This window comes from Aphelocoma coerulescens, chromosome 2, assembly GCF_041296385.1.
Source record: "Aphelocoma coerulescens isolate FSJ_1873_10779 chromosome 2, UR_Acoe_1.0, whole genome shotgun sequence".
Taxonomy (NCBI): Eukaryota; Metazoa; Chordata; class Aves; order Passeriformes; family Corvidae; genus Aphelocoma; species Aphelocoma coerulescens.
The window spans coordinates 45,415,332-45,436,038 of NC_091015.1; the positions used below are offsets into that span (position 1 = coordinate 45,415,332).

The window sequence follows — 20,707 nt, forward strand, 5'->3', positions numbered from 1 at the left end:
CTAACCAAACACTGACAAACAAATATTTTGTTAATTATATAATCATGCATATGCTTCCTATGCTTGAGATAAATGATTATGGAAAAGAACTCTTCTTGAAATTGCATATATGCACTAAACCTTATAAACTCCCCACCACATGGATTAATCTAACTCCCATACACCACTTATGCCTGGTAAAGTATTTACTACAGACTTGGAAAGCTGAGTGTGGAACCCTTGCTTTGACTAGAAAGCACGAATTACTGAAGGCTGCTACGTCTTGACAGATAGACAACAATCAGATATCTCTTATCAATACCGAACTACTTGGAAATAATTCAAGATACAGATATCTGATTTTCATTTGACCTATTCCAATTTGCACTCAACTTTGATATTAAAATGTTCAGCTAGAATAAAGATATTTATAATAAAAACATATATAAAGAACAGAAGATGAATAGATATTGTCATGGATACATATGCAGGCAATCATTTAAACATGCGGCAATAGTAACATCACATTTTTCATAGCTTCTAGTCAACATACAGCAGGCAAATATATGCTTAATAAAGGTTATTAATCCTTAATAAAGTTGTTGCACTGTTTTTATGATCTATAAATGCATTTTGCACTAGCTTATGTTGAAATAAGACAAATATTTAAAAAGTTGGGCTGCATATTTTCAACCCCATGGTGAATTAACTCTCAAGCAGCAGTCTCAGTAGCTGCAAAGCAAAACAAATTCTCCAGTGTGGCATGCTGCCTCAGTGCCTCCTAAGGTCTCTAGTCCAATATTTTCTTGTTCAAAATAAATTAGGAAATATGGGCCCAAATCTTGAGGCTTGGCTCTTGTGCAGTGCAAACAGAAATGACCTGGCAGCAGAGCAAAACCAGCATGGCTGTGTATTCTCTTTTATCAGATTTCTTTGGGGAGATCAGACTGATTGGCTTTTACTCATATGTACTTCTGACAATGCTGCAGCCCTTTGGGTAACCCGTAAACACCAGCCTGTGCTGGAGGTGATGCAGAGCTGTGCAGCAGCAGAGGGACTGCTGGGAAACTCCCTTCGGGGGGGATTTGAATGCATTTCCCCCACTGCAAGGTGCGATGGGTGCACATCTGTGGGTAATGGTAACTGCTGGACAGCAAGACAATGACAGTACCATTCCGTGGCTTTCTGAAGGTAAACATCTGTGGCCGGGAGGTGGATGACTCCCCGGAGGTTTTGTGCCTACTTGCCACGTGGGTTAGACAGAAGTGTGGGTGAAGGGGAAGGATGCACCCTACAGTCTTTTCTCACCTGTGCAAACCTCAGCACAGTCACTGCTGTTGTGCCAGCGCAGTCCTGCAGCTCGACACGTTTTGCACCTCTAACTGAAGTTGTTTTTCAGTCTCCTCAGACTAACTTTCCCTTCGCTTTGCCCTGAACAACAATAGTTGCCTGACACCGCTCAAATGCTTCAACCAACCTGACTGCGGCAATCTCAGTTTACATACGACCCAAGAATCCAGTGCACACCAATGTGAATCACAGCATTCTGCGACATCCCCCACGCTGAACTCAAAAGTTACATACCAACCTAGATTTTTTTGACTGCAACCTGCCCCAGCCTGGATAGGATGCCTGTCAAAAAGCAAAAGTGCTATGAAATGAAATTCATAGCACTGAAAGGCATCGCACACAAGCTGTCGTCCCCTCTCACATTTTGCATGAGCAATTTCTGCTCGTTTGTGTTCTCTCACACACCATGTCCTGAAACAGTTACGTAAAATGAATATTTAACTTACGATAGTCAGCTGTATTGAACTGCACTTAATTGGTTATTAAGTGAAGTAAATTATCCTTACCATATTCGTCAGAGGTGAAAAACCTACATATATGGCTACATGTAGTGCATTCATTAGTTTATAGACCCCAAGCCCCCTGGGAAGTATCAGATATCTACACAGTGTCCCATGGTGCAGCATTTTGTAGTTGGATGTCTCAGCTAGCTTGCAGATATGTAAAATCATATACAAACAGACATCTCCCTATTGATTGCCTCTGTGACGAGGCTCGTTTACTCCTGCAAACATTATCTGCAATGTACTTCAATCACAAAATCTTTTTTTAAAATAGAGTTGAATAAGAATATGCAAAATATGATTTTGGATAAAACACGTTACTTTTAGTCAAACTACTGCACCATTTTGTGCAAGTCATTTCAAAGCTGTATGTCTATTTTGACTAAGATGCTTGTGCAACTGAAGTAAATACATACTTTGCAGATGTGGCCCCAACAGTTATTTCAGTTCACCCCTTGGTGAGTCATGGAGAGGCAAAATGCTGGAAGAAAATTATGGAGTAAAATCCAACAAATCTGTTTGGCATGATGTACTGAAGGGTGAACAAGAGCACTAATGAGAATAGCGAGTCTTTCACCCCCAGTTGCCACAAGAAATCTTAGCTTCTTAAAGTTGTAATAGAGAGGTGCCCACTTTCCCATAAAAGATCACAGCAATCAATAATAATGGTTAATCCCATAAATCTTACTCTGTAGTTGCACAGTCTCTTGCCTGCTATGTGGACAAACTGAGTTCACTTTTTGCTATCTATAGTAGGACATCAACTCCCACAAACACTATCTATATGTTATTTAATACAAGCCAGTATGTTTTATGACTGTGGATTTCAGAACCACTTCAAATAAAAAGCTTCAGCTTTAAAAAAAGCATTTTGAAGATCATATTCTCTTCCATCCTTAACACTAGACCAGGACCTTGATGAGTCATGCTCGTAATTTCCATGTGGCAACTACAGCCAACTACTTCCACAAAAAAGAACAAATAAAAAAAATGCAATAGAGCTTTATATAATAATATTTAATGCAATTAGGCAGCTGGAAGAAAGGAGGAAAGTTGGCATCCTAGGATCAGCCAAGTTTCCCATGTCATAAATGTATGTTCAGCAGGTCACTAATTTCACAGCTTTCTCCCCAGACATATAATTTTTAGGTCTTTCATGTGAAGATGTTTAATGTGGGACACTGAGAGATGAAAAAAGAGTGGTTCCTGTTAAAGCCCTCGTCATCACAGCACTAGATAACTCCTAGGCATGAGATGGGCATATAATTCTTACCTAAAAGAGTCAGTTGATAAGTGGTTATTTTGGGGATGTGTCTGAATAGAAGCTCTATTAATTTAACAGTATGTAAATCATGATCCCTAGACATATAAAGCCATAGTTCCTGTTATTTTTGCTTGTTAAAAGGAAAGTTACACCAAGTTATCTCCAAAGTGTTCTGCAATGTTGTTTGCAATTTTTTGACTGTTTCTGCTTTTTTCCATTTTGTGACTCATTTCCCCTCACTTCCAGCCATTGTGCTTCTATCCCAGTTAGCATGCTTTTAGGAATACAGAAATTTGATCTAACAATTCAGGTAAGGATGGATTTCACACAGCCCAAGCAAAGCTGTGCATTATGGTAGAAAGCATCTGAACCATTGCACTTGGCCCTACAGAGAGTTATTAAGTATCATTATCTGGAGCTTAGATGTTCCTGCTGTTGAGCTCAAACCACAGTGAGTTCTTGCATAGGAATTCTTCATCAACGGGAGAATCATCTCTGTCATTGACCTGATAGTACAAATAAAAATCTACTGACACAAACTGAAAACATGGAAGAGTTTTAAGTCGAAGGAAATGGTTAGAACTGATTGATGAATTGAACTATGTCAAACTTTCATTATGAAACACAAAACCACATGAAATGTCCTGTTTCCAGTTTCATTATTAACTCAGAACTCTGCCCAGGTTCTGCTACACTTTTTCTAACGTTCAAAACCTTTTAAGTAAGACTGTGCATCTAATTGCAGCCAAACTTGACAGGAGTCAATATTCATTGTATATAAAATACATGCAAAATGTGTGGTTTTGGTGTAAAACATTGAAAGTTGGTGGTTTTGGCCAAATTAGCATTTTCTTCTAAGGCTCCTTCCAATCTCAAACTCAGATGATTCCACAGCAACAAAGACAAAATGAATAAGATTTTCACAGTTCTTTTCAGGAGCAATTAGCTGTTAATATTCACAGCTCTTTTAAGGAACAAGATACCTGTTAATATTTCCAGGTGCTTAGTAAAAAAGATTTAGCATATGCAGTGCCACTAAGATAAAGGTCATTTATATATGTGTCAGAGTATGCTTAGTTTAATGCAAACAACACAAAGCAAATAACTTCAAAATTTTACTCCAAGCACCCCAAAAATGTTAAAAATACTTGTTCTGATTTAGAAAAAAAAAAAAAAAAAGATAAATTAACAAAAATGTATTCAAGTTTTTGATATATTTATTTGCTTAAAGCAACTATGTTTCTAGATTTCCTGCTAAGTGGCTGCAATGGAAACAAACGGAGAGCAGCAGTTGGAAACCCACTAGAATATAGTATTTTTAGGGCAAAATCAGGTTAATATTTATGATAGTAATTTATACTCATGAAAGCACTTGAGGAAAATGCCTTAACAGGTGTGTAAAAGTTAGTTCCTGCATTAAATACAAAAATTTGTGGGGAAAGGTCTCTCTCTTCTCTGTAATTTGCTTCTGGCAGATTATACTAAAAACTCCTTCCTGTATTAGATTTTTCCTTCACAAATGTTGGTAAGATGCTCATGAGAAGTTTTGGAATATTATGCTCATGAAAGATGCAGTGAATTCTGTCAACTCATTTTTCCTTTATAGGTATACAGATGGAAAATCTCTCTGCACCGCATCTGCAAATGTTCCACTTCCAAAGTGGGTGGGGCCAGGTGAAGAAATGCTCCAAATTATTGCAGTCATAGAAAAATAATGTCCAAGTCAACTTACCCCCATAATTTTCAAACATGGGACACCTTCAAATACAAGAATCGCTCAATATGCTGCCATGAATGAACTATGCATAAACTCATCTCACATCTAAGCCCATGCTTAAAACTCTAATTGTAGATATTTTTGTGTAAAAAGAAAAAGAAAACATATTCAGCTCTTCATTTATTTAATACCAAATGGTCATTGCTGTGGGCATATCACAAAGTGTTACTGTCTTTTTTGCTTGATTTGGTTCCGTAAAAATCTTTCCATGACCAAAAGAAGTATTGTGCTCAGTCCATACTGAACTTTTTAACAAAAAGCAATAAAGAAATCTATTTCACTGTCAAATGATTGAAAGAAATTTAATTAATGCCTTTGGAGGGAACACCTATATAAGTATCGCAATCACAAGAATGTGCATATATGCATATATGAATACATATGCCCAGCTGCAGTCTACCCTGTTGCTTTAATGTCATAACACTATAGTCCATGAGCAGCTGAAGGCAAAAATGAACTCCTATAATTTAAAATATCATGCTGACACAATTTTAAGGTCAAATTACATTGTGTAGTTTATTAGAAGATTGAATGCTGGCTTCATCACAGGACACTCCAGCCCTACAAAAGGCAGGCAGTATAGAAATGCTCATAGACAAACAAATTAAAAATAGTAAGTTATAAACAGGGGAAGATAAGTTTATGCCACACCAACAAAACCAAAAAAAAAAAACCAAAAAAAAAAAAAAACAAAACCCCAAACCCAAAAAACAGAAAACACAAAGACGCATGAAAAGCAGTATGCTATGTTAGATGTTTATCTATACATAAGAGACAGGTGTCACAAAAACAAAACAAAAAAATCACGAAGCTAAAGAGAAACTTTAACTCACCAGTTTCCATCTGTTATATCTGAATTCATGCATAATTGATTATCCATGACTGGTAAGTTCTTTTTTTTCACTAGCCTAACACAGTTTTCTAAACATTATGTGTTAAATCACCACCAAAGTAAAGGGTGTTTGAGAAACCGTAAGGGCAGAATAAAAATTTTTTAATGAAAAATAACATGTCAGTTAATAATAGAGCTGACCTATGTTTAAGAGAGAAATTTTAATCATGTGCATATTAAATATTAATAACCTATTCTGTTATTGTTATAATAAGGTTAAGTAAGCTTCTCCATGCTTAAGGAAAGAGAAAAAGTAGGAATATATAACAGTGAAAAAAAGTGCTGAGAAGCAGAGACATAAGGAAAATGTGTCAACAATAAACAAGAGGAAATGAGAAAGAAGGAAAAGATGAAGGTGGAAACTAATCTCTATGTGTCATTATGACTGCCAGAGTACTGGCAAAGCAGCAGCATCCTTTTATTTCAATTTTAATCATTTCTGAATTTTAATACCCTGCTCCTTTTGTAATTCTCCTGGCATTCCCTATATGCATCCATCCCAGCCAAAACACCAGTGTAAATTAAATGGCATGCAACCACACCACTGATGTAGTTCTCCCAGTAGAACCAATTGAGTGACCAAAAAGCAGAGAAGGTATGACTACTTTGCGCCCCCATAGACCACTGGCCAATTAAGGGACTTAATGTTCTTTAATTCCTTTAATTTTGAAAAGAAGGGCAGTGGTTAGGTAACCCAGCATTATAGAGCCATTAAAAAAAAATAAAGCAAGCCAGTAGTAATACAATAATCAGTGACCATCAGGGCCTGGAAAAATGAGTTTGCTCTCACTGGCACTAAGGAGCATCACATGATTATTTAATTACAGCTCTAATTTTTGTCTCGTGGATGGCAACATATCAACAATTAATAGGGCAAATAGAGGAGACTGCATTTTTAAAGAGACAGAACCTATATGAAATAGTGCTTGGTAATGCAATTTATCAGACAGTATAATGCTTCTTACGGCATATCTGTCATCCTGCCAAACATATAAAGAAATTCTACTGGTTCAATTCTCTTGCATGGTATCTATAAAATTCTTCTGGAATGCTTAGAAAACAATAACTACACCTATGAGTATCCTAATTGTCATTTTAAGCGGCAATGCAGAAGTCGGTTCCTTGTAGGGCTTGCAGCCCAAATAAAGTAGTGGAATCACAAGTTTCAAATACAAACATGCTACAAAATTGCCTTAAGAAGATTATAATGAAATTCATCAGGAATGGTGAAACTGATTATGGTATTCAGTGAGTCAGGTGAAGAAAAAAAGAAAAAGAAAGTCAATAAAATACAGTCAATGGGACAGAGATTGATTTTGTCTGATTGACTTTACTGTGAGATTTTCTTACAAAGCATACTGAAACTAGGGGCTCAAAACCTATATCATACAGTTCCTGCACAGAACTCCTAGATAAGAAATGAAAAGCAAGACCCAAAAGAAGATGTATGATACATATTATCGATTGAAGAGCTCTGCTTTAAAACTGTTGGATGCGGTTTCCCTTGTGCCTCATCCTGCAATGACAGCAGTGCGGAACCTAGGAACTGTGGGAAGTTCAGTATGTCGAGAAGCACTTTTCACAACAGGGGAATCTGGAAACGTATCAAGAGAAAAACTAACATTATGCACCTTTTTGCAAATGTACTCACTTTTCCACAGCAATGGGTGGACCAAGCTATGAACCCTGTAAATTTATATTATCCAGTGTAAATTTCAGACAACAGTCAATATCTGACATAGCAAAAGCAAGCTCCAAACTTCCTCTCAGCAATACGCTGTACGTGTAAAAAACCTACCAAACTACTCTTAGAAGCTTTTTAAAATCTTACTTCTCAATATAAAAATTAAACCTGCTTTTTCATTTGATATTCTAAAATCTACCCTTTGAACAAGCAAAGAAACGCTGAGTTTGCACTTTTGCACAGAAAAAAGACCTACTGCTAAACAGCAGGTCAAATATTATTGCAAAAAGTGTGACTAGAGAAGCAGTACTATTACAATAAATGCTCCATTCCTCCCCAAAATTGTGTCAAATTAAGTTGTTTTCATTGAAGTCATGAACATTCTGGATTGGAGATCTTAATCTATAATCTTAAAAAGAAAGCTGGCAAGCAAGAGCTTGCATGTAAAAGTAAATATCATTCTTTTTATGCACTGGTTACTATACAGATAACATGTCTCACAAAGACTGTAATTAAATGTCTAGTGCAGAAGTAACACCAAAAAGCATACAGTATTATTACATTACAATGAATCCTTAGAAGCTAAAACTGTCATTTTTAAGTTTTAAGATGCCTTTAATTATTCTTGAGACTCCTTACATTTATCAAGGAAGCCCACCTATGATGAAAAGAGCTAATGATTTAAAATCTTTCTAATACTGCTTTCCACAAAATTATTAATTTAATCTTTGATTATAAACATTTTAAAACTCAGTCTGCAATTTCTCTCCATTTTTTGCCTTTGGTCTTTCTGAGAGCTTGCGTTCATGCACGGTCTCTCCCACTCTCTTTCCCCTCTTCTCTTTTCTGTCTTTTATTTAATGTAATAGAAGTAGGAATATAGGGTATGTATGAAATTTAGAACTTTCTTCCTTTTCATTGAAAATGTTTTTAATTACCTGGCTATTATGACCAGACACACATTCTAAGTGCAGTTACTGAAAAGGAAATACCTTTCTCGTACCTTTGCATGTGGGTTTGAGTTCAGAGCAGCAATTCTTGGCACTTCTGCTGAAAATGTTTTCCACTCTAGGACTGATTTACAAATATAAAGAATTACTTAATCCTTCAGTGTTCTATGAAACACGTATATTACTAATTTTGTAGCTGGGTAAATAAACCAGGAGCATATTAAGGCCATATTTATAAAAGGATAGTGTGCTGCAGCTTCCTTTTCTTTCATATGAAGTTGTGTGCTGAGCGTTTTCAAAATCAGGGTTACAGCATTAAGGATGGCAAACATGACATGGACAGTTATTAACCCAAAATCACACATTTTTTTCAGGGCTGAAACCAGAACCAGGAGTCCAGACACCAGAAAAGAGTACGAGACAGTCCCCCAAGTATATGTGATCTGAGTGCATCACCACTTTGTCTAGTGAACAGCAAGTGTAACGACCCACAAATGATTGCTGCTGGCCAAATAAATCCTGTCAGAGCAGGATCCTGGGAAGATGAGATGCACTTGAGGTTTAAAGCACCTCCCTCATCTCCTCAGGTCATATCATGTCATAATGTGCCACGGGAAAGAGATAGAGCAGATAGTGGCTGGAAGTTATGTAAGGCCAACACAGCTGACAGACGTGGCCCATCCTGATGTTCTGCACCCAGGTGCAGCTGGGGTGACTGAGGCCCATCTGCAGGCCAGCAGACTCCTCTGCCTCTCTTCTAACCCGCAGTTCACAACAGCGATGCAGGAGGTGGCGAGAGCTAACTCTTGTGAACCTACAGCTGTGCAGAGGTGTCACCAGCCATGCTTTACAACAGCTCAGAGACAGCAGCTAGCCTACACACTCTTGCTGAAAGCAGGTCCTACAGTCCCAATCCCAGCAAACACAAATGCACAGGGTCTCACAGGGAAATCAATCTCCAAAGCGATTGCTGTGTGTTGGTATTCTAAATAAATAGTTACAAAGTGGACTTTGGCACAAATACTAAGTGTTAGTTTGCCCCTCAGCCTGTCTGAACACCTAATGCTGATCCTCTACAAGAACAGTGAAAACTAAGCTCTGCAGTGACACAGCAGTGTGCATGGGAGCAAAGTCAGGCTCAGCAAGTTTAAAAGGAAATATTTAGAATTCAGACGGTGCCTGAGGTATGTTACTACACTCTACTACTGTACTCTACTATTACTATGCCATTCCTAGTACACTGCACCAGATAAAACAGATTAAGAGTAGATTACAACTGGTACAGGGCACAAGGACCAGATCAGAACATATGTACGAGATCAGTGCTGGCAAGTCTCCTTAAAATTAATCTCTATCAAGACTTACACCTACTGAGAGCAATGCCATGCAGAAACCATTAGAAAGTTGACATTTGCAAAGCTATAGAATGGATACCCATTAAGAAATGAAGTGTTGGTGATAACTGTGGTAAGCTCAGATGCCACAGGATGGCAAATATTCGAAAACACCAGCACTTTTGAAGAGAACATCAGACTATATCCTGTTGGAAGTAACAGTTACAAGTTGTGGTCTGGGATGTTGAGAGTTCATGATACCACAGCCAAGGGAACTGACCAACAAGCCAACTTGGTGTTAAGTATAATACTTTCAGAAGCTGAGGAAGAAATGAACCTCTCAGGTAAAGGTTATTAATGGAAGCCTTCAACAGAGAATTTAGAGAAGCTTTTTGCGAACTGTGGGTTATTCTGACTGCTGTTATCTTCAGTTCAAACACCGGCTACTTGGACTCATTAGTCCAAGATTGAAAGTACCATCAACAGGGCTTTCTGACATGGACTTTATAAAGTTGCAAAATTTCCGTATAACAGGCAGTAAGAACTGTAAGTTACTCTTTAACCGTCAAACTGTTTTACTTCTTGCTTTTTTTCTTTTTTTTTTTTTTTTTAGAATCAGTAGCAACTTTGTGACAACTAAAGTTTAAAAAATGCACTTGATTGCATAGTGACAGATTTGCAGAACATTTTTCATCACACACACATATGTGCTTTCAGTTATTAATAAAATGCTTCTGCCCTTAATCTGCCATTGCCTGAATATACAATTTCAGTGTCTTGGATAGACAAATACTGTTAAGGAATTCTGTTTTCCCTGTTTGAGATGCAATTCAATTACACCAAGTTAAACTGAATACTATGTCTTTAAAACTGGCTTCGGCATGCCACAGAAAGGAATACCGAATCACTTTTCTATTAAGTTCCACTTAGAGTGGAATGATAACAAAACTTTCTTCTCTTCCTCACCTCCCCTTCCTTTTTCCCTTGTTTTAAACAAGGAAGAGCCAGCTGCCCTGGGTAACACCACAGGTAGATATTAAAATGGAGACAGCCATTATTTAGTGGCGACAGGAATATAAATACAGGCACTAACCTATAAACTAGTGTTTACTTCAGGAAAGTAAGTAATATTTTTTCCTCTGATTGCCGTGCTGTCAGTTTAATGCAGCGTAAATAAACAGTAGGTGCATGATAGCTTTAAGTAGAAAGTGTTCATTCCACAAGAGGAGCAGATTACTGAAGCCTGATGCCTATAACGGCAAAAACAGAACTTCCATTTTACCTGGCTAAGAGACTTGTGGCTTTTCTATCAAATTAATTTGTCAGAATTCTATGAAAAATATTATGTACTCAAAGAACTTTAGCAAAAACATTCATTTTTGCAGCCCTCAACTCGAACCATTTGAAAAAACAAAAGCCAATCACTCCTCTGTAATTTCATCATCCCATCGCTCTAAATGAAAGCTTTATATAATCAACCTAATATAACAGAAAATAAAATGATATATAGAATTGCCTATACTTTGAGTTATTTTGTTCTTATAAATATATTCCCTGACTGAAAGTAAAAAAATTCCCCTTTGGAAAAAGCAATGATGTCTGAGAAGATTGTATATACACTCTACATCTATTAACATAAATTATAAGAAAGTAAAATGTTCCAGATGTGTTTAAACTGTTGTAGAAGGAAAGTTTGTGGCTTCACTGGATATATATTAAATATATCTAGAGAGAGCAATGGCAGTTATATACAAGAAGGCAATAAAATGCTTCACTAGAGTCTATGTTAAAATACCACAGTTCCTAGAAATATGACTAAAACATTTCAGAAGTCATATTTCCTCCAGTTTTAATTCAGAAATCTACTTTAATGTATTTTTCTATATATTACAAAGTATTTTATTAATAAAGTAATCTCCTTAATTTTTTTTTCAAATACAGCTGGATACCTAAGGAATTACTTCAAATTACTCTGACAATACTTAGACTAAAAAAAATAGATGAAATTAAAAAGGTGACAATACTTTGAAAAATCAAGTAGTTGATACATTTAAAAGATTTGGTGGGGCTTTTTTTTGTTTTGTTTTTTGGATTTTTTTAAGAAGAACACCAGACTTCAATGATTATCTTCTAAATGGCAGTTGCATACATGTAAACCCTTCTCTATCCCAAACCTGTAACATGGGAGAAACCTCTCTAAAGAGGTTTTAGTGCTGCAGGGGTGGATGTGCCCATGTCCCCAGCAGAGCTGAACGTGGTGGTTGGTGCCTGTGGGATGCTGGCAGGGGTGCAGGCAGGGCTGGCGCTGCCTGCCCTGCCTTGGGAAGCACAGCCACAGAGGGCAGGTGCTCATCCGCTGACCTGCTGGGCCTACGCTGCAAACCAGAGAGGTGCCCTGCTCGCGTACAAGCTGGGGCTGGCGTAGCAGCCTCTCTCAGCTTCTGATACTGCCAAAGCACTGTGTCCCATCAGTGAGTTACAGATCGACTCTGCTTCACACTGCTTTCTCGGGAGCACAGCAGCAGGTTAGGATTCATGAGTCGCTAAAATAGCAGGAGAAGGGAAACTGCGAGAGTTACTTTGCTATTTAAAGTATCAAGAACAAAGAGTATAAAAAGGAAATGGCCAGTTTTTCAAAATTCATGCACAAAAAGCATTTCATTTAAATATTTTTTGTTCCAGTAAACTATTTTGCATACAAAGGACTTATTTATTACATATTTGAACTTGTGGGAAAAAGGGAAGGAATGCACTGATTCCTGAAATAACTCTACAGCCTTTTTGGAGGCTTCGCTCTTCTGTGCTCTTGTTGTACTCTGAACAGTTTTATTACAGGGACAGAGGAATTCCTTGGAGTCAGTTGTTTCTTTTCCACTAGCTGTACTGAAGAGTGGGCATACATAGCATACTAGCCAAGGATTTTAATTTCTCTTCTATTGCCTTATTATGTGTGTGCCCTATCTGTTCTGATGCATGCTTATATGTGAACACGTTGCATTTTCTGTCTGCTCATTTTTTTACCTACTCTATGTTATTTCACATTTCCTTGCAAAAGCATTGCTTTGATTTGAAAAGCAAGGTAATACCAATAACAATCTCAAATAGAAAGTGAATTAGAAAATGAGTGTATGTATAAACATATTAAAGAGCATATAGGAGTACGGGACTGCAAAGAACACTCTCAAATTCTACAAATAGCGCTGAAGAGTAATTAGAAGATAGAAATTGCAGAGAACATCCTATATTCATGTCTATACACTCTACGCTTACAGTTTCAAGTTGTTTTTGAATAGTGCGCCTGATTTGACACATTTCTATCTGGTGATTGTGTTAAATGCTTGAAGAGATAGTGAAATATCCAAGCATTCCTTGTGCTAACTACAGCTGAAATTTTACACTTATTGTAACCTTTTCTAACAATGTGAGAAAAACAGAGTAAATATATTAAATTTGTTTCACAACAGATGCTTAGGTTGTTAATATTTAAGATGCCTATTCATGCTATTCCTGTCTGCACATTTGTCAAAAATGTAAGCTTGAATGCTAATGTTTGCCAGCAGACTACAGCAGACAAATATATGAATGCACTGTACCAAAATAATACAAAGTAGAAATAAGGGGCCGCTGCTAACTCCCACCCAAGCAGCACGGACCAGAATGAAAGGGCACCTCCAGATCACACGCCCTGGAGTCTCTGCATCTGAATTTGTGAATTATTTTCGCAGAAGCACTGCGCTCATTTGTACGGACTAAAACCAGCGGAGAGCTTTCCTCAGTTTAAACTCATTCCAGCTCAGGAGCTGGTGCAAAGTGTTTCAGAAAACTTAGATTTTAGTGAAGTTTCTCCCGCAGTCAGAGAAAGCTGGAGACTGGCAGAGGAAAACTCCGGGTCGGGCAGGTGCCTGTCAGGAGCGCTCCCCCCGGCAGCCGGCGGAGACGGCGACAAAGGGGCGAGGGTTTAGCAAAACCTCGGGTGGCGAGTTCGGAAACGGAGGGGAAAAATCAAAAATAAAATCCTGGAGCACAGAGACGAGTTCCTGGCACTGCTCTCTGTGACAGCGGCAGCGCCGGGTCGTGCCGCGGGCGGGCGGGGGGGACGTGCCACCCACCGCCACGGGCGCGCCCCCGGCTGGGCCAGCCGCCGCCGCTCGGCCGCCCGCGCAACCCCCGCGCTCCGCGGAAGCGCCACCCCGAGACCCCCCCCCTCCCTGCCCGCGACCCCCCGGGCCCGCCGCCTGGCCCCGCGCCGTCGGGGGCGCCGCCGCCCCGCGCCCGCCGCTGCCGGGAGGCGCGCGGGGCTGGGTAAGAACTTTGCCAAACTTCTGGTTTTTTTCCCTCTGCCCCTACCCCCACCTCCCCCCACTACCCCCGTGCCGGTGGCGGGTGAGGCGGCAGCGGGCAGGGGAGCGGAGCGGAGCGGGGCCGGCGACCGGCAGCGGCGCGGCGGCAGGTGTGAGCCCGTGCCGGCCGGGAGGCTCCGGCAGCGGCAGCGCCAAGCGCGGCCACCCGCCCCGCGCCTCCCTCCCGCCCGCCCTCCCGGGCCGGCACAGCCGGCCTCGGTAAATCGCCGCGGCGGGTGCCCCCGGCACGGCCCCGTCCCCCCCCGTCCCCCACGTCCCCGAGGAGCGACGCCGAAGGAGCGGGACCGACTCACTCATGGGAGCGCGGCGGGCGAGGCCGGCGACACCTCCGGCTTCCGAGGCGCCGGCGAAGTTAATTGCACTGAAGTTCAAGTTGTCTTTTCACCCATCAGGAGTGGGCGTTTAAAGGAAGGAGAGCGAGGAGGAGGAGGGGGAGGGGGGAGAGTCTCGCTCGCTCGCTCGCTCTCGCACACACACACACAGGCACACGCATGCACGCACGCACATACACACACACACACACACACACGCACACGCACCCGCCCGCTCGACTCCGCTCCCGAGCTGCCTCAGCAAGGAGGAGCCCGGACGGAAAACACCAGGGCAGCAAGGTACCGGCGTGGGGCAGCCCTGCCTCTGCCTGCGTGTGTCTGTGCGGGTGTGCCTGCGTGTGTGTGTGTATATGTGTGTGAGTGTGTGTGTGTGCCCGCGCTCCCCCGCCCGCTGCCTCGCACGGCTCCTCCGGGCGGGGAGGTGCGCGCTGCCCCCGGGGAGGGGGCGGCGGTGCCGTCGGGGCAGCGCGGCCGCTGGAGGCCGGTCCGACTGGGGCCGGGGGACTCCGAGCCCTGCGCCGCCCGCTCGGCTCCGCGCCCGCTGCCTCCTGCCTGCACGGCGGCGGTGGGAGGGGGGAGAACCGAGCGGCGGCTGGAGCGCAGCGGTGGCGTGTGTCTGTGTGTGTGTGCGCGGCGGCTCCTTCCCTCCAGCGGCTCCCGGCCGCGCGGGGCGGTGGGGCTGACTTGGTGGAAGTGCCGGGGGATGGTGATGTGCGTGTGTCCATCCCCGCCGCGGCCCCCTACGCCCCGCAACTCGGGTCGAAACCCTCCACTGTCCCCGCATTGCCTTCCCCCGGCACCGCGCCCCCGCCCCCCTCTCCCCCCTTCTCTCCATGCTTCCCCCGCTCCTTTATTTCCATAGCGGCCCCCGCGCCCTCTGGCCACCCCTCGCCGCTACTCCCAGAGCACCGGCAGCAGCCCCTTTCGGGCAGGCAGCCGCCCCACGGCCACCCGCGATTTGAAGTGGCTGAGGGAGAGAAGCTCCGCTACCGCGCTGGCGGCCTCCGCGGGTTGGGGATTCCCGGGTGCGGACAGGCATCCCCCGGAGGCCTCGGCCCGCCGGCACCTCTGCTGCCCCGTCGGGCCGGGAGCGGGGCCGGGCCCCGCCGCGCATCACTCTGGGGCTCCTGCCTGGTGTTTCACCTGGCGCCACGTGCTCCTCCGTAACGCTGTTTGAGAATCGCCTTTATTCGTGAAACTTCTCCTAGGGGAAGTACTTTTCTCTCCGTTTTTTGTTTTTAAGACCTTCTTTCCCCTCTTCACTGATGCAGGATTTGGAAGTGGACTTCCTGGAGAATGACCCTGGCAATGAGTGCGGGTTTCCCTGAAAGCTGAGGCTGTTTCTTATTCCCTAGGAAACTGACGGGAGAGGGGACCTCGGATGTCAGCCCAATCTCCGTCTTTTATTTGTCTCGACTTTGAGGCAGATTTTCTCTTTCAGCTCTGGGAACTGACAGGTACAATTCCCATAGGCACCTTTGCATGAAACAAGACCAAGGCCAAGAAGTTGATACGTCATTGCTTTTCCTAGTTAGCCAGCAGTATGTCCTTCTATTAATTGCTATTAAAAGGTTAACCTTGTAGCTCAGTTATTGAATAATCATTAATCCATGGAGGATACACAAGCCCAAAGGTTAATAATAGGAATAGCAATTAATAATATTGACCTTGCCAGTGGGGAGAGTATTTTTGTCACAGTTATTAAAAGGCACTACTATTTATACTAGGTACAGTGGTGCAAATTTGGACTCAATATGTTGAGTACCAATTTACTGCAACAACACTAGAAATTAAGCCACCCCTTTATCTCCATGTTATCAGTCTGCTGACTTTTTCTGTTTAAAATGTATCATCCCCTACTCTCTCATTTTAAATAGAAATGCTAGGTCTTTAATCAATTCTGACATTTCCACTAGAAAATAACATTGAGCTCACTTATACAGATAAAAATTTATTTGCCTGCAGCTGATTTGTTGTAGTGCTTTGGACCTATTCATTTCTCAGAGAGGACTTAGCTTTTTATGGTATTTTGATACCATGGGAATAAATAGGAAAATAAATAGGAAATCAGTACAGAGGGGACAGTCTCACTTTTATAGGTCCAACTCTCCGCTCCCTGGAGTCGCCTCCTTGCAGGGCTGCTCTAACTGACTGACTGACTAACCTACATCCTTCTATTGTCAAAGACCCATCTCCTTTATTTGTATCACATTTTTGACTGGCTGGTCAGTAAGCCCTAATAATAATCATGTTTCATGTCTCAGAAATCTAATAATCAAGTTACTCATTGCTACAAATTGCAGCTAAACTATTTGGGTTAGTCATGTTATCCCCCTTTAAAGGCAGGGAAACTGAAAAAGGAAAATTAACACATTTGCCTGAGGCTACACATGGATTTAAGACCAGATCCAGAACTGGAACTGAATTTAGACCAAGCTCCCTCTTAGAGATCCTCAAGTGCACTATGGAAAATCCTTCCTTAAAATAGAAATGTAACATAAACCTTATTTTTCATCAACTTTGTGTATTAGTCAAAATATACATGCTTTTTTTTAAGGTCACATTTTGTTTTTAAAAGATAAGATTTATCCAGCTTAAAAAAAAAGTGTGGTAATACTTTTCAACTACATCGGCCAGTTTACTTTGGAAACAATATTTAATATCAGACTGTGAGCAGTAATGGGAATAGAATTGCTTGATATTAGGCTACTGTAAACAATATTAGCTAAATGTTATGGTATAGTTACAGACTAACAAAATATGATGGGAAGTCCAGCATTAGTATAGAAAAGGTGCTCTTGCTTACCTAGTGTGAATTGGTTTTCACAATAATGCTCCTTCAGTGCTTTTAGTGCCAAAATCCCTAATATGGGTCTAAACACTGAAAAACATATGGAACAACCATATACTGTGTTTGAGAGTTATGATTTATATCATTAAGCAGTGAGTTTTACCAAGTTGTGTCATTCATGTCACTGAAGCAAGACATATATTGCCTGTCCTTTAGCTGTGGCATGTCATCAAAGCTATATGGTATGACTGAGCACAGATGGCATGCCTAAAAAGCAGGTGTACAGTATAACTTTCCTATTACTGACACGTAGATATTTCCTCTTCCTCACTGTCCGCCCCCAGATGTTTGCTTGCCCAACCTTCTACAGGAACTATAGAAAGTCCTGTTCATCCTGCTCATCCCTGATGCCTGTGCAGTTGAAACCCTATACAGAATAAGTGTTCGCATTCTTTTTTAATTTTTTAAAAATTATTTATGCTGACAGCTCCATTCTGTGCATTTTTAGAGTCCTGATTTGAGGGAAGTGGGTGCAGATCTCATTCAAATAGTCATTCTCCAATACCATTAGCATTACCTGCCAAAAATGAAAGTGGCATATGAATCACAATAAGCCACTCATGAATTTGTGGATTTAGAACCTGCCAGGGAACAACAGATACACACACGATTTCAAAGACCCATCAGTTTTAGGGACTTCCAACAATGCATGAGCGTACATTTATCCAAAGATCATGTTATTGATGGCACATTCTATAAGGCCTAGAGACATAACTGATTCCAGAGTGGGATGATACTAACTGAAAATATTTCTGTTCCAGTCTTTCTTTTACAAGTGAGGTAGTGAAAATGATGAATCTGCTGATCATAACTATGTCAGAGGCCCTTCCTGAGGTGCCTCTTATTGAAGTGCTACTGTGACATAATGATGTGTTGCTTTTGTGTGAGAAGAGCTTTAAAATCCTCTGGGAAATATCACAGTTGCTTTCCAGTTCCTTTCAGACATGTAAATACCTTTATGTTTAGACATGAGTACAGAGGGGTGGAAAGTGAAGTTCAGTGAGGAGTAGAGTGGGGTTAAAAGCATCCACATAGATCCAGGAACCAAATACATACATATGTGGGGTTTTTTTCTGTATCTGATATTACCTGGGGCTTGAAGTGAAATGTTCATTATCAAGAAGCAACGCTGTGAAACCTGTGCCTACTTGAGAGTTACGTTGACCCATGGTTGACAGAGAAGGCCATCTTCTGCTTGAAATTACAGATGAGCAACAGAACTCTCAGTAGCGCTCAGATACTTATGTTCTTCTCAAGTAATATGTACATTATCAAGTATGGCTTATCACCAGCTTTTAATGTATGGATAATGCTATATCAGTGAAAACCACTACATGCCACGTAGCATTCCTTATAATTGCTTGCTTTCTTCATTGTTTGCTTAAGCTGAGCATGTCAGAAACTGAAAATAACATTTGGGTCTTTTTTCCTTCTTAACATACAAAAACTCCAGCCCACGTTTTCAAAACTATTTATATGTTATTGCTTGTGGAACATAGCAAAGACACCTGCATACTGGCATGGTCTATACATGGATGTCTCAGCAGCTTGATGAAATGTTAAGACTTGGTTTGAGTAACTGTGTTTTTCCAATCAGTTATAAATGTTATCTGTTGTAGATGAAAATGGTAGTCAACAGATACAACCATGCTGAAGTAGCCTTCTGTGTGTATTTTGAATGTGAGTACCACAACCTTTTCTGATGTTTCATCTTGCTAGTGGCTCAGTGGAAGATAGATGACTTTTTCTGAATGTATCTTCAGTGCCTTTCTGCAGTCTTTTGGTTATTCTACTGCTTGTTGGTTAGACACCAATCTCTCAAGCTCAGGCCTGTATCACCTTGCTACTTGAATGTCTCTTCTGAAAATTTGTTTACTGAATTGGGCATCATGTCAATAATAACATATTCATCTGTCTGTCTCCAGTCTGGCTTAAGTACTCTCCAGTCATTCAGTGAAGGCCCATGTTTCCAGGCCCTGGTGCTACATCGTACCTCAGTCCATTTGGCTTCTCTCCAAGATGGTAACTGTTTTCTGCTCTGCATCTCTGTTACGGGAGATCTTTGGATGACCTAAAAAAGTAAAGTGCATCCTGTAGATTTCCTTGTAAAACTTTGCTTTTTGGAAAGGAAGATCAACTTTTTGCAGGTGCATCAGTGATGTCAGACTCACTTCTGTTTTGCCTGACTGCCGTCTGCATCTTCCATCAGTCTAAAAGTGTAATTTTTTAAAGGATTGAAGGAGTTATATTAATATTTGTGTGAACCACTTTTCCTGCACATTGTCTGTTCTTTTCTCCTTCCACTTGGTGTCTGGTTTGTCTTGGCTGCTTTTAAAAATTCTGTTGCCTGTAGTGAGTGACTGCCAGATTAAACCACTGAAGAGAAACCAGGTGACTGTCTACTTTTATGAATATAGGTTGTGTATAATAAATTCCGGTTTTACATCTATGCAAATTAAATCATCATATGATTCTGACTACATGCATTTTTTATCAAATATGGCATATATTTCACAAATTATATTTAACTCATAGTCATGCTACAATTTTGAATACCTAACTAGGAGTTACAAGGTGTGCCACTAGATCTTAGTAAACAGGTTTACAAACCCAGAAGAAATAGGAGAAATTCAGCTTTTTTTCTTGTATTCTTGGTAAGTCCAGTGAAAAAGGTTTTCCTGCTATAGGTGATAATATAAACTCCTCACCACTGTGCTGTTTAGAGACAAAAATACACTTGGTTTCTAGAAATGTAGAGATTTTGTAAGGGCCTAAACAGAACGTGCCCAGAATAAAGAAGTTTCAGAGAAACATGTCTTTGGTCTGGAGTTTACAGCATCTAGTTAGTGAGGCCTTTTATTAATGTTTCTGTCACAGAGTAGAAGACATCAGTCACAATGTCAAAATAAACATTTTACTTCTGCAGAATTATATTTTCACCTCGGGAATATTGTGAAGCGAAATCAGAATTTAGCATAATTCTTCCTGTGGACAGACAGGGCAGTTTTAGTGTCAAGCCCTAACCTTGCAATGTGATTCCCAACCATAGGTGCACCAGACTTTGAATAATCTGTCAGATGAGCTATGACAGGCATTATGCTGCAAAAGTAACCACTCAATGCTTTCAATGTTAACTGTCTTCAGTACCTGCTGCTGGTTTTTTTCCTAAATAAAAAGATATTTTGGTGAGCACAAAGATGTCTCTTTCAATGCTTGTGTTTCGGTCACTAAGAGGATCTGGATGGTGTGAAATGTGGGAATTGGGTGGAATTTAAACATGTTAAAAAACAGCTGTGATTCAGAAAACCTCTGCTAAGAAGTTGCCTAAACCTCAAAGCACTAGGTTTGCCTTAGAGTTAGTTCCTTTTCCACCTGGGACTCCTAAGTGGCCATTCAGGACTGTTCATGCCCACCCAAGTCCTCTCAACCC

At 41.0% G+C, this 20,707-nt stretch overlaps 1 protein-coding gene and 1 long non-coding RNA gene across 3 annotated transcripts in view; one reads left to right on the forward strand and one right to left on the reverse strand.

Moving 5' to 3' along the window:
- SATB1 (SATB homeobox 1) overlaps window positions 1–14,453 on the reverse strand; it is a 92,331-nt gene extending 77,878 nt beyond the window's left edge. The window contains exon 1 of the mRNA XM_069007255.1: window positions 14,388–14,453. The gene's annotated coding sequence lies outside the window, so the exon portion shown is untranslated. The remainder of the gene's footprint in view (window positions 1–14,387) is intronic.
- A 166-nt stretch (window positions 14,454–14,619) lies between these two features.
- LOC138106529 (uncharacterized) lies at window positions 14,620–20,473 on the forward strand. 2 transcript variants are annotated; one of them, XR_011149014.1, is made up of 4 exons: window positions 14,620–14,705; window positions 15,698–15,883; window positions 18,897–18,957; window positions 19,203–20,473. It is a non-coding gene; the product is annotated as an uncharacterized lncRNA (long non-coding RNA). The 2 variants fall into 2 exon arrangements; XR_011149013.1 differs by having other exon boundaries at window positions 18,897–20,473.
- Window positions 20,474–20,707: the final 234 nt, after the last annotated feature.